General features: G+C 33.8%; 1 protein-coding gene across 1 annotated transcript in view; it reads left to right on the forward strand.

Moving 5' to 3' along the window:
* MDGA2 (MAM domain containing glycosylphosphatidylinositol anchor 2) overlaps positions 1–14,158 on the forward strand; it is an 845,496-nt gene that overhangs the window by 443,925 nt on the left and 387,413 nt on the right. The window lies entirely within an intron of this gene.

A 14,158-nucleotide genomic window follows, 5' to 3' on the forward strand; every position in this document is an offset into this window, starting at 1 on the left:
AAGCATAGGATTCTGTTTAGTTGAGGATAAAAAGTATGTAAGATAACAAAAGCTCATTTACTATATACTTACTGAAGAAAGAGTCTCCATTAGGAATTTTCATAATATTTATGTGAAAGTAATATATTTTCATTATAGAATATTTAAGAACCAGAGTAACAAGAAGTCAATAAATATTACTGATGATCCCATCAATGGTCATTAGGTTTGAATGTATATACTTCCTACCTTTATATAGAAGTATATAAATGCATTTTTATAACTGCATAAGGAAAATAAACAATTCATACTGTAACTTGTTTTGTTAACTTTACCTCTGTATGAATTTAGCTGTTCTTGTTTTTGTAAAGGCACACCATGTACAAGGTACTATTTGAATTGGCTTGTGAATGACCAAAATCTCTAGGTAGACTGTTTTTGATCCACCTGTGTTGAAGGCAATCAGTACCTTGGGCAATGCTGTGCCACCTGGGAAGTGTTTGTTGATTTATTTTGGTTCTTAGTCTCATTTTTCCACTTTTTGCTGTTAGCAAATATACTTAAAATTTTCTTGGTCTCCTTAACTTCTTCCCCACCAAAAAAAATCAAGGGCCTACATTCAGTTTGTTCTTTTGCACAGGTTTAATCCATCATTCCACTGCCTTTTGATGAGAACTTGCATTTTTTTTTTAACTCTCCACTTTTAGAATAAATTTTTTTTTTTTTTTTGCTCTTCTCAAAGTAATTCAGACATAAGTAACAAGTGAGCAGTTCCTGTTTTAGTTCCTGTTTTTCTATTTATCTTTCATTGTGTCCCTTTTCTTTGTTTTGCAGTGTGGGACAAGGATTGTATATTTAGGAAGGTGACTGGAATTACACATGATTTACTTACTGTAACATTTGTTGCAATTTGTTGCACCATCTCATTCAGTTATTCAGGTGACTGGGAAGTGAATGGCAGGGCTGCCTTTGTGATTTATCATGCACCTGGATGCTTGTTCCCTTCCTGGAAAGAATGAGAGAGAAGACCTGTCCCATTCATTCTAACACCTTCTAACCCCTTAGTCATCCCCTGGCGTAAGTCAGGCACCTGTATCCTGCGTGCTACTCTAAGTGCACACAGGTTAGTCACACCCATACACCATCTCACCACAGTATAGCCTCTGGCCCTTCTCCTGATCAAATATTTCCAGTTATGTATACTTAAACAACAACAACAACAACACTGTTTTTACTAGTTTTGTTCATAGGTAATTATTTATTTTTTTAAAAAGATTTTATTTATTTATTTGACAGAGAGAGAGAGAGTATGTAAAAGCAAGGGGGAAAAGTGCAGCGAGAGAGGGAGAAACAGACTCCCAGCTGAGCAGGGAGCCCAATGTGGAGCTTGATTCCAGGATCCTGGGATCATGACCTGAGCCAAAGGCAGGTGTTTAGCTGACTGAGCCACCCAAGTGCCCCCATATATAATTTTTTAAAGTTTTTATTTAAATTCCAGTTAATTAACATACAGTGCCATTTTTTTTTTTTTTAAGATTTTATCCATTTGACAGACAGATCGCAAGTAGGCAGAGAGGCAGGCAGAGAGAGAGGGGGAAGCAGGCTCCCTGCTGGCAGAGAGCCCAACGTGGGGCTCCATCCAGGACACCGAGATCATGACCTGAGCCGAAGGCAGAGGCTTTAACTCACTGAGCCACCCAGGTGCCCCACAGTGCCATATTAATTTCAGAAATATGATACAGCATTTCAACACTTCCATACAATACCAGGTGCTCATCACAAGTGCCCTCTTTTTCTTCTTTTTTCTTTCCTTTTTTTTAAATGTTATATTAGCCACCATACAGTACATCATTAGTTTTCGATGTAGTGTTCCATGGGTCCTTGTTTGTGTGTAACACCCACTGCTCCATGCAATACATGCCTTCCTTAATCCCCATCGCCAATTTAATCCCCTCATCTGCCTCTTTTCTGGTAACCATCAGTTTGTCTCTATTGTTAAGAGTCTGTTTCTTGGTTTGCCTCTCTCTCTCTTTTTCCATTTGCTCATTTGTTTTCTTTCTTAAATTCCACATATGGTATTTGTCTTTCTCTGACTGACTTATTTCATTAGCATAATACTCTGTAGTTTCAGCCATGTTATTGCAAATGGCAAGATTTCATTAAGAGTTTCATATGAATAGTCACTCTGGGAAACAGTATGGCTGTTCATATCATAATTTTTAATTAAACTAAATTTAATTAAAATGAATTACACGTATAACTTTCTAGAATACATACTTGTGCTTTTTTTGTTATTACAGATTTGGTCATTAAGTCTTAAAGAACTTTTTTTTTTTTTTTGAAAGAGAGAGAGAGCACAAACAGTGGGGAGGGTTGGAGGGAGAGGGAGAGGGAGAAGCAGGATTCCCACTGAACAGGGAATCCAATGTGCGACTCAATCCCAGGACCCTAGATCATGACCTGAGCCAAAGGCAGACAGTTAAGTGAGCCACCCAGATACTCCTTGGTTATGAAGTTTTAAAACACACAACTTCAGTACCTGCAACACAATTCTAAAATCTAAAAAGTTCTAAAAATTGAATGAGTGTATTTGCTACTTGCTTTGTTGGACTTTATTGGTAATTTTTTTCAGCAAAACCTGATATGAACTAGTTTGGTGGCAACATCTGATTTAAAATTACTCAAATAGAAAAATAGAAAAGACTTTATGCTCTTTATTTACCCTACTTTGTTTGAATAATCATGAGTTTTGCTCAGGAAATAATGTATCTGATTACACACTATTGCCACAGAGCCTGCTGGATGTTATGTGATGCATGGTATATGTATTACATTATCTTTTGAAAATCTGAAATAGTCTAAAAAACATTCCCGAAAGGTTTTGAATAAGAGATTGTGACTTTCACTGCCTCCCCAATAGGTTTGATAATAATTTATATACATAATAATAATAATAATAATAATAATTAAACAATTATATTACTGGGTTAAAAATCAAATAGAAAGGGGGCAATGACATTTTTAAGGACTTAATACTTTTTTTCTTCTCCTCTTACTACGAAGCCATTTCAGTACTAGTCTGCATTATACCCACCTTTTTCTTCTTCTTTATTTTTTTTTAAAGAGTTTATTTATTAATTTGACAGACAGAGATCACAAGTAGGCAGAGAGGCAGGCAGAGAGAGAGGGGGAAGCAGGCTCCCCGCTGAGCAGAGAGCCCGATGCTGGGCTCCATCCCAGGACCCTGAGACCATGACCAGAGCTGAAGGCAGAGGTTTAACCCACTGAACCACCCAGGCACCCCATATGCCCACCTTTTTCAATCTGTTCATGTCCCTTGCTGTCCAGACGCAGTTGAACCTCATTCAGTTTATGTTGCACACTTTGGTAGAAATGATAGCACTCCTCCCTCCAGAGTTTCAGAGCCTGATTAGCCTATTAAGACTTGGGTCACATTCCAAGCAGCCAGGACTGAAGACACTTAACTTGTTTCCTTCTTCTTTGACTTCCTTTGGGATTTTCCCCTTACAGCCAGGACTTGACAAAAATCTTATTTTATGTTTTTTAAGTGAAATATCACTGTGATACCTATCATAGTGAAGTGCTATTTTCAGTTCTTTTCTTTGTATCCAAGATTTATTAGAAAGCTGTCTAAATTATATTATTTGAGAAAATAACATGTATTAAATTATGGACCTTATGAAAAAATGTGAGATTGCTCTAACCTAAATTTTCCATGTAATGCCTTACTTTCAGGAAAGAAATTTCTTGTTGGGATCTAGACATATGTTTTAAGTGGTTATGCCTATTCTTGAAAGTTTGGATAAATAAATTCCTCCAGATAATAGATTGTTAAATGTTTCAACTAATGAGAATACTTCATAGTAGAGACATGGATACTTACTTGAGGAATCTATCATTCCACATATAATCTTGATTGAAGACTATAGTTTTCTGGCTCAAGTGTTCTCTACATGAATCTTTATAACTTAAAACTTGTTCTGTCATTGTTAATAAGAACATGACTAGCAAATAAATGCTGCATTTAAATTTGGCAACCCCATTGTCTAAGGTTGGATTATAGTCTTAAGATTCATCTGTTCTTGGATTTTTATTTAATGTTGGACTACATGATTGAATAAATACTAATTTTTATAAACTATAAATAAGCAACTTTATTTATTTAACTATTTAACTATTTTAGAAAACACTAAAATAATAGCACCAGTTTTCATGTTTGGAGCCACAGTTTTAGAATCATCATCTAAACTGTAGATTTCTATTTCTTTTCATAACTGGTTCCCGAGTGGAACTGTCATCAACATTGGTAGAACTTGAAAGATAAAATGGGCATAGAATACAAAAAACAGAAAAATCTGCAGATGAAGGTTATATCTGCAACAATAAACAGAGGCAGATGATGTCTTGAATTTAACAAAAATTCTAACAAATATTATCAAAATTTAACTTTGAACCCCTGTATTAAACTGTCTCTAAAATGTGCCCCCGAAGTATTAATTTTAAGGTCACCATCTTTATGGAGAGTTTTCATAAAGTGAAAATGTAGGCCTCTCATTAATCTAATTATTTAGAGCTAAGTCCTACATAAGATAAAATTTAGTGATAGGCCATCATTATTTTGATGAGGAAATTTTGTTTCACAAGAGAAACTTGCTACAATGCTGACTGATATAGAATGAGGTGGTTTTTGTTAGGTAGATATTTTGAAATATTTGTGACACTATGTTAACATTTTGATGAATTTGGGAAGATTAATTAATCCGAATTAGCAATTTCTTCCCACAAAATTTTCTAAAATTTTATGTAGTAGAAGAATTGGAACATATAAGTGTTTTTTTTAAAATATTTTATTTATTTATTTGACAGACAGAGATCATAGATAGGCAGAGAGATAGGCATAGAGAAAGAGGGGGAAGCAGGCTCCCTGCTGAGCAGAGAGCCCGACGTGGGGCTCGATCCCAGGACCCTGAGATCATGACCCGAGTGAAGGCAGAGGCTTAACCCACTGAGCCACCCAGGGACCCCCAGACCATATAGGTTTTATAAAGCAACTACAAAATGTTGTTTTATTTATTGCTTACTATTTCAATCCAGAAAGCTGTTTCCTCTGTTACTATTTTGAGAAAACTAGAACTATGTTCCTTACCTTGTATGACCTATGATTTTTTAAAAAAATTTTAAAACCATTCCAAGGATTTTATGAGCTATAATTTCTTAGTAAAAGCATATTTTATAACTAGGCCAATTTCATGACCACATAGTGATTTACTTTTTTTTTTTTTTTCTAAAATCTGACCTAGTCATTTATACAATATTTCTGATCAAAAGATAGTTGATTGCAACTTTTCATTTGCTGGGATATGGTTTCTGAGAATCTGAAAATTAATAGTTGTATGTTTGACAGAAACATGTAGAATTAGTTCTACTTAATGCACTCTTCATGTCTTCTCCCTAGACCCATGCTGAAACACTAGTAAAGGAATAAAACAACAATAACAAACACAGGATAGAGAGAATGGGAGAGGAGATGAAGGAAAAACAATTTTGAAGGAAAAGAATCAGATTAGGAAATGACCACTGTTTAGCATACTCAAGAATGCTTGAATCAAAGGCATCAATTTAAAGGACAGAACTAGCATACCTATGCTGTAATGCTGTAGAATCCTTAAAAAGCTCAGTAACTGGAGACGCCATTAAGTTCTTGAGTGAGATGTAATTTAGTTTAAAAACAGGAGAAGTGACTGAAAGTCTGTATTAGAGTTACATATCCAGATCTCCGTCCACATCTCAAACAGTTCTATGCCTAACCGCCTCCTTTTCCCTGCCATCTTCCTAGTCAATCCCCACAGAAAACCAGAATTTTTAAAATTTATTTTTATTTAAAAAAATTTTTTTAATATGAGATGTTGAATTGGAGAGATTTTGAACTAAGAAGCTTGGATTCATCAGAAACAGGAGGCAACATACTGTAGATAAATCAGTTATTAAGTCAAACTTTACATATTCAATATGGTCTCTTCTCACATTTGATTCTGAAAATGCCTTCCTGGCAGAATATTAGAGAATTCCTGTCCAGGAAAACCTATAAACTGGAGGAAAGGCTACGGATCTTGACAAGTGTGGAACTTGGAGACAATAATTCAACTAATACACTTACAATAGAGCCTCCTATTGATCAACAGAACTATCAATATGTTCTTTCATAACTATTTAACGTGAATATACCCTATACCCCCACATTTGAGACAGTCTTCAAACAAAAGAAATAAACCCAGAAAAAGAAAGAAGAAAAAGAAATCAGGAAACAAGGATAATTCAGGGGGCCAAAATACGAAATAAAACACAATTCATTGATTGTTTTAATTAGTATTCAGAAAAAAAAGAAAATATTGCATGTATGTAACAAAAACAGGAAAACTAAAAACAAGGAATTTTCAGAAAACAAAAAAGAACTCTTGGAATAATAAAAATGATAAGATAAAAATCAACAGAAAGTATGAAAGATAACTTTGAAATCTTACAGAGAGTAAAGCAAAATTTATCAAAGGGATAGACCAAGAAAGAGAAGATAAGAAAATGAAAGAATTAGCCCAGCTGATCTAACATTTGAATGAAAATTCCAAACAGATAAAATAGAGGTGGAGGAATTGTTTTTTAAATAATTAAGAAAATTTCCTATCATAGTTGGACATGTGTTTTCAATAACTTTGTGTCTAGTACAATGCAATAAACAAGATCCACACCAAAACACATCAATATGCAATTCAGAACACTAGGAGAAAGTGATCTGAAAAATGAGTTTTTCATTTTTTTCCAATATGGTCACATGTAATGAATTAGGAATTAAAACGCACAGGTCTTCTCAATAGGAATCAGGAAGAAAGCAACTGAGTAAAGCTTTCGAAATTTGGAGGGAAAATTATTTCCAAACTAGAATTTTTCACACAGCCAGTCACTGTGTTTTCCTTTTTTTCCAAATACCAAAGAAGATCCTTTTTAGAAGACGTTTCTAGACCTATAAAATTTCCAGTTTTTTCCTGCCTTGTTCCCTTTTCCAGGACTCTACTTTTATATATGTTGCACCAAAACTAGAAATCAAATCAAAAAAGAGGAAGAGATGTAATAATAATAACAATAAAATAGGAGATTGTGTATAGGAGAATATAGAAGGGAATCCCAGGATGATGTTGAAGCAAGACACCATGACAATAGTGGTGCATTGGGTCTCAAGGACAACCGAGACAGACTGAAGCTGGAAGAGACTCTGTGAAGGGTGTTTTTGTGAAGCAGATGCATCTGATCAGCTGCCTGGTTTTAGAGAGGAACTTCATGCTTTTCACAGAATGCTTAATAACGGGGTGATGATAGAAGCATTCACAATTGAGGACTTGAAGTACAGATGTTACTGACAGAAGGCAAAGAAGAAGTTGTATGAAATGAAATGTAATTGAAATATATTACAAGGCTCAACTGTTCAGAATACTTACATAGCCATCGATAACAAGAGCTCTTGACTTAACTAAAAGTATGATATAAGAAAGATGGGAGAGAGAGGATTGGTATAGAAGGGTTAGTATAGTTGTAAAGGCTACTCTTGAACAGGAAAAAATCAATAAGACAATATGAAAATGAAAAGAAAAACAGTCTATAAGTAGCAGTTAAACATTTAGAAATATGAAGGCAAAACCAAGACTGTTTAAGAGATGAATTAGAAAAGGTTGCCTCTGGGTATTGGAAATACTTGAGGTTGTGTTTTGTATAATTATTTGGCTTTCTAAACTCTGTGCATGTATAATTTGTTATTTTTTTAATTGATAAAATATAGATTTGAAGATTTTGCCTTGGAGATCGTTTTATTAAGCCCTTATAATATGTCAAAACTGACTTCACTCCAAATTGTATCAGAAGATTATTGTCTTCTAAAACTTAAGACTATATTTATATTCACATTTTTCTTGAATTCTTCATAAGAATTGATATTCCTTGATATCTGACACCAAATAAAATTGGTTGAAAAGATATCTTACAAGTAAAATATAGGCAATAACAAGGGACATTTTAACTAATTTTACCCCACAACATGTTAGGATTAAACTCAGGTTACTCTCCCCTACCATTTATTTGCACATTGTTTAGGATGGAATTTAATAAGTTTTGACTCTTCATTCATTCAGGAAATATTTAAGTGGCTATTCAAAATATAATTCCCTTAAATTTTATGAGGCTACAAAAGAATTATCACATAATTTGTAGTTTCATTGAGTTTAAACTGCTTAAAGAGACAACACGAAATAAATAATTCATTTAAATGGAATACAAATGTTAAGCAATTGGATAAATAACATAAATTATATTACACAACATGAATGATGTGTCAAATGGCACAGAAAGTATAGTGCCGGGTGTGAGAGGGTCCTGTGGACTCTTACCATAAAAGCAGTAGGTTTAGTTTGAAGGATGAGATTTCAGAGAAAATTCCTCATGACATTTCTACATGTCTTTTAGCAGTTTTTGTTCTGAACTCTCTTTTCAAGGATGTTTGTATAGCAAACGGCCTCTAATATTAGAGATAGTGTCTGTCTCCAGGGCAGAGAGCAATTTGTTTCCTGACCAGGATAATAAAGGTAATGTCTATCTCAGGAGCCAAGATTGGGCAGGTTTGCTAGCAGAACTTTTAAGATCGGAAGTTTCCTAGGCTCAGGATTCCTTAGCTGTGTCACAAACTATATGTGCAGCATTCATCTGGGCTGCCCCCGGATCGTCCCCCTGGAAACTGAGGGAGGAGGAGAACCTATGAAAACATAAGGCTTATATATCCATTGGAGATCTGAGTAATAACGTCCTTTGTCTCTGACCCAGAAGTCTCAGGTCTTCCGCAAGCATCCATGAAATGATGACAGGCTAACATGTTAGCCAGGAAAATAGGGAACATACCAAATTCTCAAAAGAGTTTTGACACAGTTTACGTAAGTAGAGGGGAAGGCCAGAGGTAATCCACAGTGAGTGAGCATTTTGATTAAAGGCATAGAAGAGGATTAAATGAACTGTATTTGGAGCTGGGCCGGAGGGTGGGGGGTCGGGCGGGGGGAAGGATACTGACTAAAATGGGGGGATTAGAGGAGGAATGAGAACTTAATTTGAAAGATGAGCTGCCAGATTGTGTTGAAATCCTACTGCCAGCGTTTTCAGACCAAATGAATGATTCTCTCCCATGTATGCTAAGATCTAAAAAAATTAAAACTTCAGAATTACTAATGAGAGTTAGCAATCTCCTAATACTTACACTGCTTCATTCGCCCTAAGAAGCAGCAACTACTCATTGAGAGCCCCAAGATTCACTTTTGGAGAAAGAGTATAATAATTTATATTTATAGAAATTTGTATGTATATAAATAGATATGCAATATATATGATATATAATACATATACACAATTTATTTAAATGATTACACTCCTTTAAAAATTATATGAATTATTTGATATGTATTTATGTGAATATAAATATATAAATCATATATCTAAATAAAATATATTATACATATAAATATATAAATATGATATAGATATAAATATATACATAAATGTACATACATAAATGTATATATATAAATAAATATAAAGCAGGCTTATGGAAGTTTGAAGTTTTCATACTGAAATATATTTGTTACCTTGAGATTCTTGAGGGCATTTAAACAGTTTTCTGAGAATGTGTTCTCCTAATTCTTTCACTTATTCTTAGCCATGACTATATTGCTCACAGGGTAATAGAGGTCATACAACTTTAAAGGTTAGGGTTTGATTAAAGATGATTTTTAATTCAAAAAGAAATTAGATTCAGAGGCATTAGCTTAATAAGTTTTCATGTGTGCAGACACTGTTCACACATGAGACAAATCTTTCTCAATATCCATTAAACATTTTGTAAGCCTTCTTATTTCTGAAACATATTCCCTACTTTAATTTCACTTAGTCGATTGCTGCATTTCATTACATTCAGACCAAGCAGTGATTTTTTTTTAATCCTTGTCTGTTAGATTTACTTATTACATTTTTACCTGATAAATTAGTGGGAAATCAGGATGACATGTTACTGACTTATTCCCCAAATACAATTTACCTGTGTTTGAAAGAAAAATTATAAACTATACAGTTAAAAATTATTGACAGTGAATTGTTTCGGTTTATTTTTATTAGACCCATCAGCATGATTTCTGGATAACAAAGTTTAGGAAAAGGGCTAGAATGACAAATATGAATTCTGGTACGAAGGCAAGCCCTGCAAGAAAACTAATGCCTGAAGTCAGTCTCATCAAGCATTGCTTTCTTATTTTCCACCCCTCCTCCCAAAACCTCAGTCTTGGATTTGGAAAGTCTTAATAGTGTTTGATGTGGTAATTACAATGCTTATTAAAAATGGGTTACTGTCGTGATAATTACCTATTAATAATTTCAAGACAGAATTTTGCAACATTGTGTATGCTGCAGATAAGAATACTTGCTTATCAGAGTTATATGCTCATGGAGCACATGACCAATCACATTCTGAACAGTGTTAGAGTTACTAACAAAAGAACTTATAAAATATATCCTTCATTAAAAATAAGAGGTAAGCATGTAGAGACTCCTACCAAGGCAAGGACCATGTCAACATCATGCTGAGAGGGTCTGATTTATTGTTAATTTATTGCTTATATGTTAGTTTTATTGTTAACTTATTGTTAATATGTTAATATATTGATTTTAACAAGAATTTAGCTTTTTTTTAAAGTGCTTCAATTTTTTTCTGCAACACTTGTTTGTAGACTTTTTTTTTTAAATAGCATTGGCTCTTATAACTTTTAGTATGCAAACATAGGTCTACTCTGTCTTTCTTGTGACCATTTTGAATATTCAAACTGAGGCATTTTAATGCCTTAAGGTTTTTGTTTTTTTTTTTAACAGATTCATTATTTCCACTTAATTTATTATCATTTGTATGTGGTATTTCCAAACATTTTATCTTCTAGTGTACTCTTTTAACATGCTAAATTTTGTCAGTATTTTTCCAAAAACTTTAGTAATGCTGACTCACAGTTTTACTATAGATATGAGCTGATCCATATAGTCTAAATTGGAAGTATTATCCTTATAATCAAGAAATGTGAATTCTTACTAATAAAATTGTTAGTTTTGGTTTCTTAAAAAATTTAAAACAGTAATATTTTACTCTCTTGACTCTATCTTGTAGTTAAATCTTTTTAAAACATACTTGAAAATTGACATTCTGTTAACATTATTTGTACAACTGATCATATTGTAATGCTAAAGGTAGAAGCATATATTTATTACTGTTTAATTTCATTTTTTAATCTGTGCATACATATTTTAAGATGTTCAAATATATTTATTATAGAATTTTATTTCCTAGTTATTCATTTCTTTTTTCTCTTGGTATTTTTCTATTTTACTTAAAAATATTATTGTTCCTTATTTTTCACTTAATTCATTGCTAAACATATTCTCTGGGAGCAACACCAAGATCAGACCGCTTTAATATACTACAAACACATCCCTAAATTTCAGGCTATTAATCATGACCTGTAGTAGACTCTTTCTTCCAATGTTTAGTTCCTTAATACACAGAGGGGGAACTCTGTTTCTCAGTCTTGGTTCATCTAGTTGTGGTCATGAGACTAATTTTGGTCAGTGGTGTAAGAGAAGAAGTGATGTAGGTCACATTCAGGCTGAGTGCCTGAAACATCTCATGTAGTTCTTCACACATTGTCTTGATTTATGTATCTCTGCATATACAGGCTCCAGTAATGTGTCTAAGGATCCTGTGGTTTTTGGAGCCACAGGATGGAAGAATGTTGAATCTCAGGGTCACCATTTAGAGGACGGCTACCCAGGAGACCAATTAGTGTAGGAACAATTGAATTGGAATTTTTATGAAAGGAAATTGTTTTGTTTTGGGTTAAGCCACTGAGGTTTTAGGGGTATTTGTTATACTTGTCCTAATTGCGGTCTTCTTTTTTACTATTTCTATCCATTCTCCATTTCTACAATGTATTCATGAAGTTATAGAGCATGTCAGAAAATGTGTCAGTCCATTTGTTTTTTTCAGCACATCTGAATGACTTAGAAGTAAGTACAATTCAACTTGTGAAAGTTGTGAAAGAGAAGAAATCCATTTTTTGAATATATTCATGAAATGGATACAGTAGGAAAATCACTGATTTCTTAGATCTTAATTTTACTATCCCTACCCCCAGTCTAGGTGATACTCCTGGTCTGAGACCTCTCCCCGCCTGAACTCTATGTTAATGCATTTTGAGGCTGATACATTTTCTCGTTTCTCGGTTCTCCCCTTCTTTTGTGAAATGTGCGGTAGGACTGTGTCTCAGTGGAAGAATATAACACTAGGATGTTAATTTGTTTCTGTGATGAATTCTCAGTATTTATAGTACCTCACTCAAATTCGGTCCTTAAAAAAAAATTATCCAATTTTTATTTGTCTAAAGTTGCTACAACTGGAGTATAAAGATGTAGTTATTCTTTACTTAAGAAAGCCAGTTTAGTGCACCTGAGCAGCTCAGTTGGTTGAGTCTGGCTCTTGGTTTCCGCTCAGGTCATGATCTCAGGGTCATGAGATTGAGCCCCACAAGGGTCTCTGCACTTAGCAAGAAGTCTGCTAGATATTCTCTCTCTCCCTTTCTCTCTATGCCCCACCCCCACTGCTCACATGGTTGCCTGCTCTATCTCTATCTCTAAAAAAAAAACACAAAAAACTTTGTGTTATATTAGTATATAAATATATACTATATATTATATATACACTTATATATACTTTATATATTATATATGACTATATACTCTATATATTATATACTTATAAATATAAATATATAATTGATATATATTACATATATACATATATATTAATATATACTTATTATATATATACTACACAATACACACACACACACACACATATATTATTCATGATAGTTGGTATATAAATACCTCAGCTCTAGTGCTCCTTGGATGGCATGACTCAGAGAGGCCGTTTCACCGTTCCAGCATTCCTCAGGAAAATTAAATTCGAATTCCTCGTGGTTGTTACTAGCTTGATAATGCACTCCTTATGTTTATTTCCCTTACTTTTCCAATAACCTACTGGTGTTTCTGGGAACACTTTCAAATGCACTGCTTGCACTTGAGTGTTTGTCTCAGAGTTTGCCTTGGGGGAAACTCAGAAAGCACATCAATAAAGAAAGGGTGTTTAACTTGTTATAATGATACATTATTTTAGAATGTGCAGGTGGATTTTAGCAACACACCTCTCTGACTTATTTGTATTTTTAGAACCTTTATCAGAAGTTACTTTGCACTGAGTAAGTATTAAAATATTGATTACCACATATTTTGGCTGACTTACTAATTTTTAATATGATTTTCTATATAATCACAAAGCATCTTTTAAACAATAATTTCAACATAAATTTCAAGGTAAATTTTATTTCATCTCTGGAGAAGAACAAGTCTTGAATTCATTTTTTATTCTCTTCTCACAGTGAGTTTCATGTATAGTCATCAAATTTAGTGAAACAGATTCTGAAGCATGTCCTTGGGTCTGTAGAAGACTTAGCTTTTCTTAGCTCCCCATAAACATTACCTATTTCATATCTGGTCTCTGATGTGTTCAGTGAACATAATGGAAGAGTTGCTTTTAAATCAATGTAGTCCTGTCTTTATCAAGCTGCTTATTATCTATTCGCCACTGATTGAACATATCCTTTCAAGAGATATTCATGGAGGACCTACTGGAATCCTTCCCTCATTCCACAGGCACACAATCAGAAGAGCTACCAGCAGTTTTCTTTCAGTTGCTCTGCACCTGTTCCTACTGCCTGTAGGTTGTTGTGCTTATTCAGTCTGATTCTGAAAATTGCAAATGTTCTGTTAGCCTTCTGGATTGGAGGTCCCAGAAGGCCATTTCCAATTAGAGTCTGTCAGTTTGCAATGTTAATTGGAGGACTCACTATTGCAAAAGATTCTGCTAGAAACTATGCTGAGAAATAAAACAAAATTACAAGGCCTTTGCCCTAAAGAAGTTTATAATTAGTTGGAGATTTTTAAAAGTAGATGTAAGAAATAGAAATCAAAATAGAAATAAGAA

Source organism: Neovison vison, chromosome 13 (assembly GCF_020171115.1).
Source record: "Neovison vison isolate M4711 chromosome 13, ASM_NN_V1, whole genome shotgun sequence".
Lineage (NCBI taxonomy): Eukaryota > Metazoa > Chordata > Mammalia > Carnivora > Mustelidae > Neogale > Neogale vison.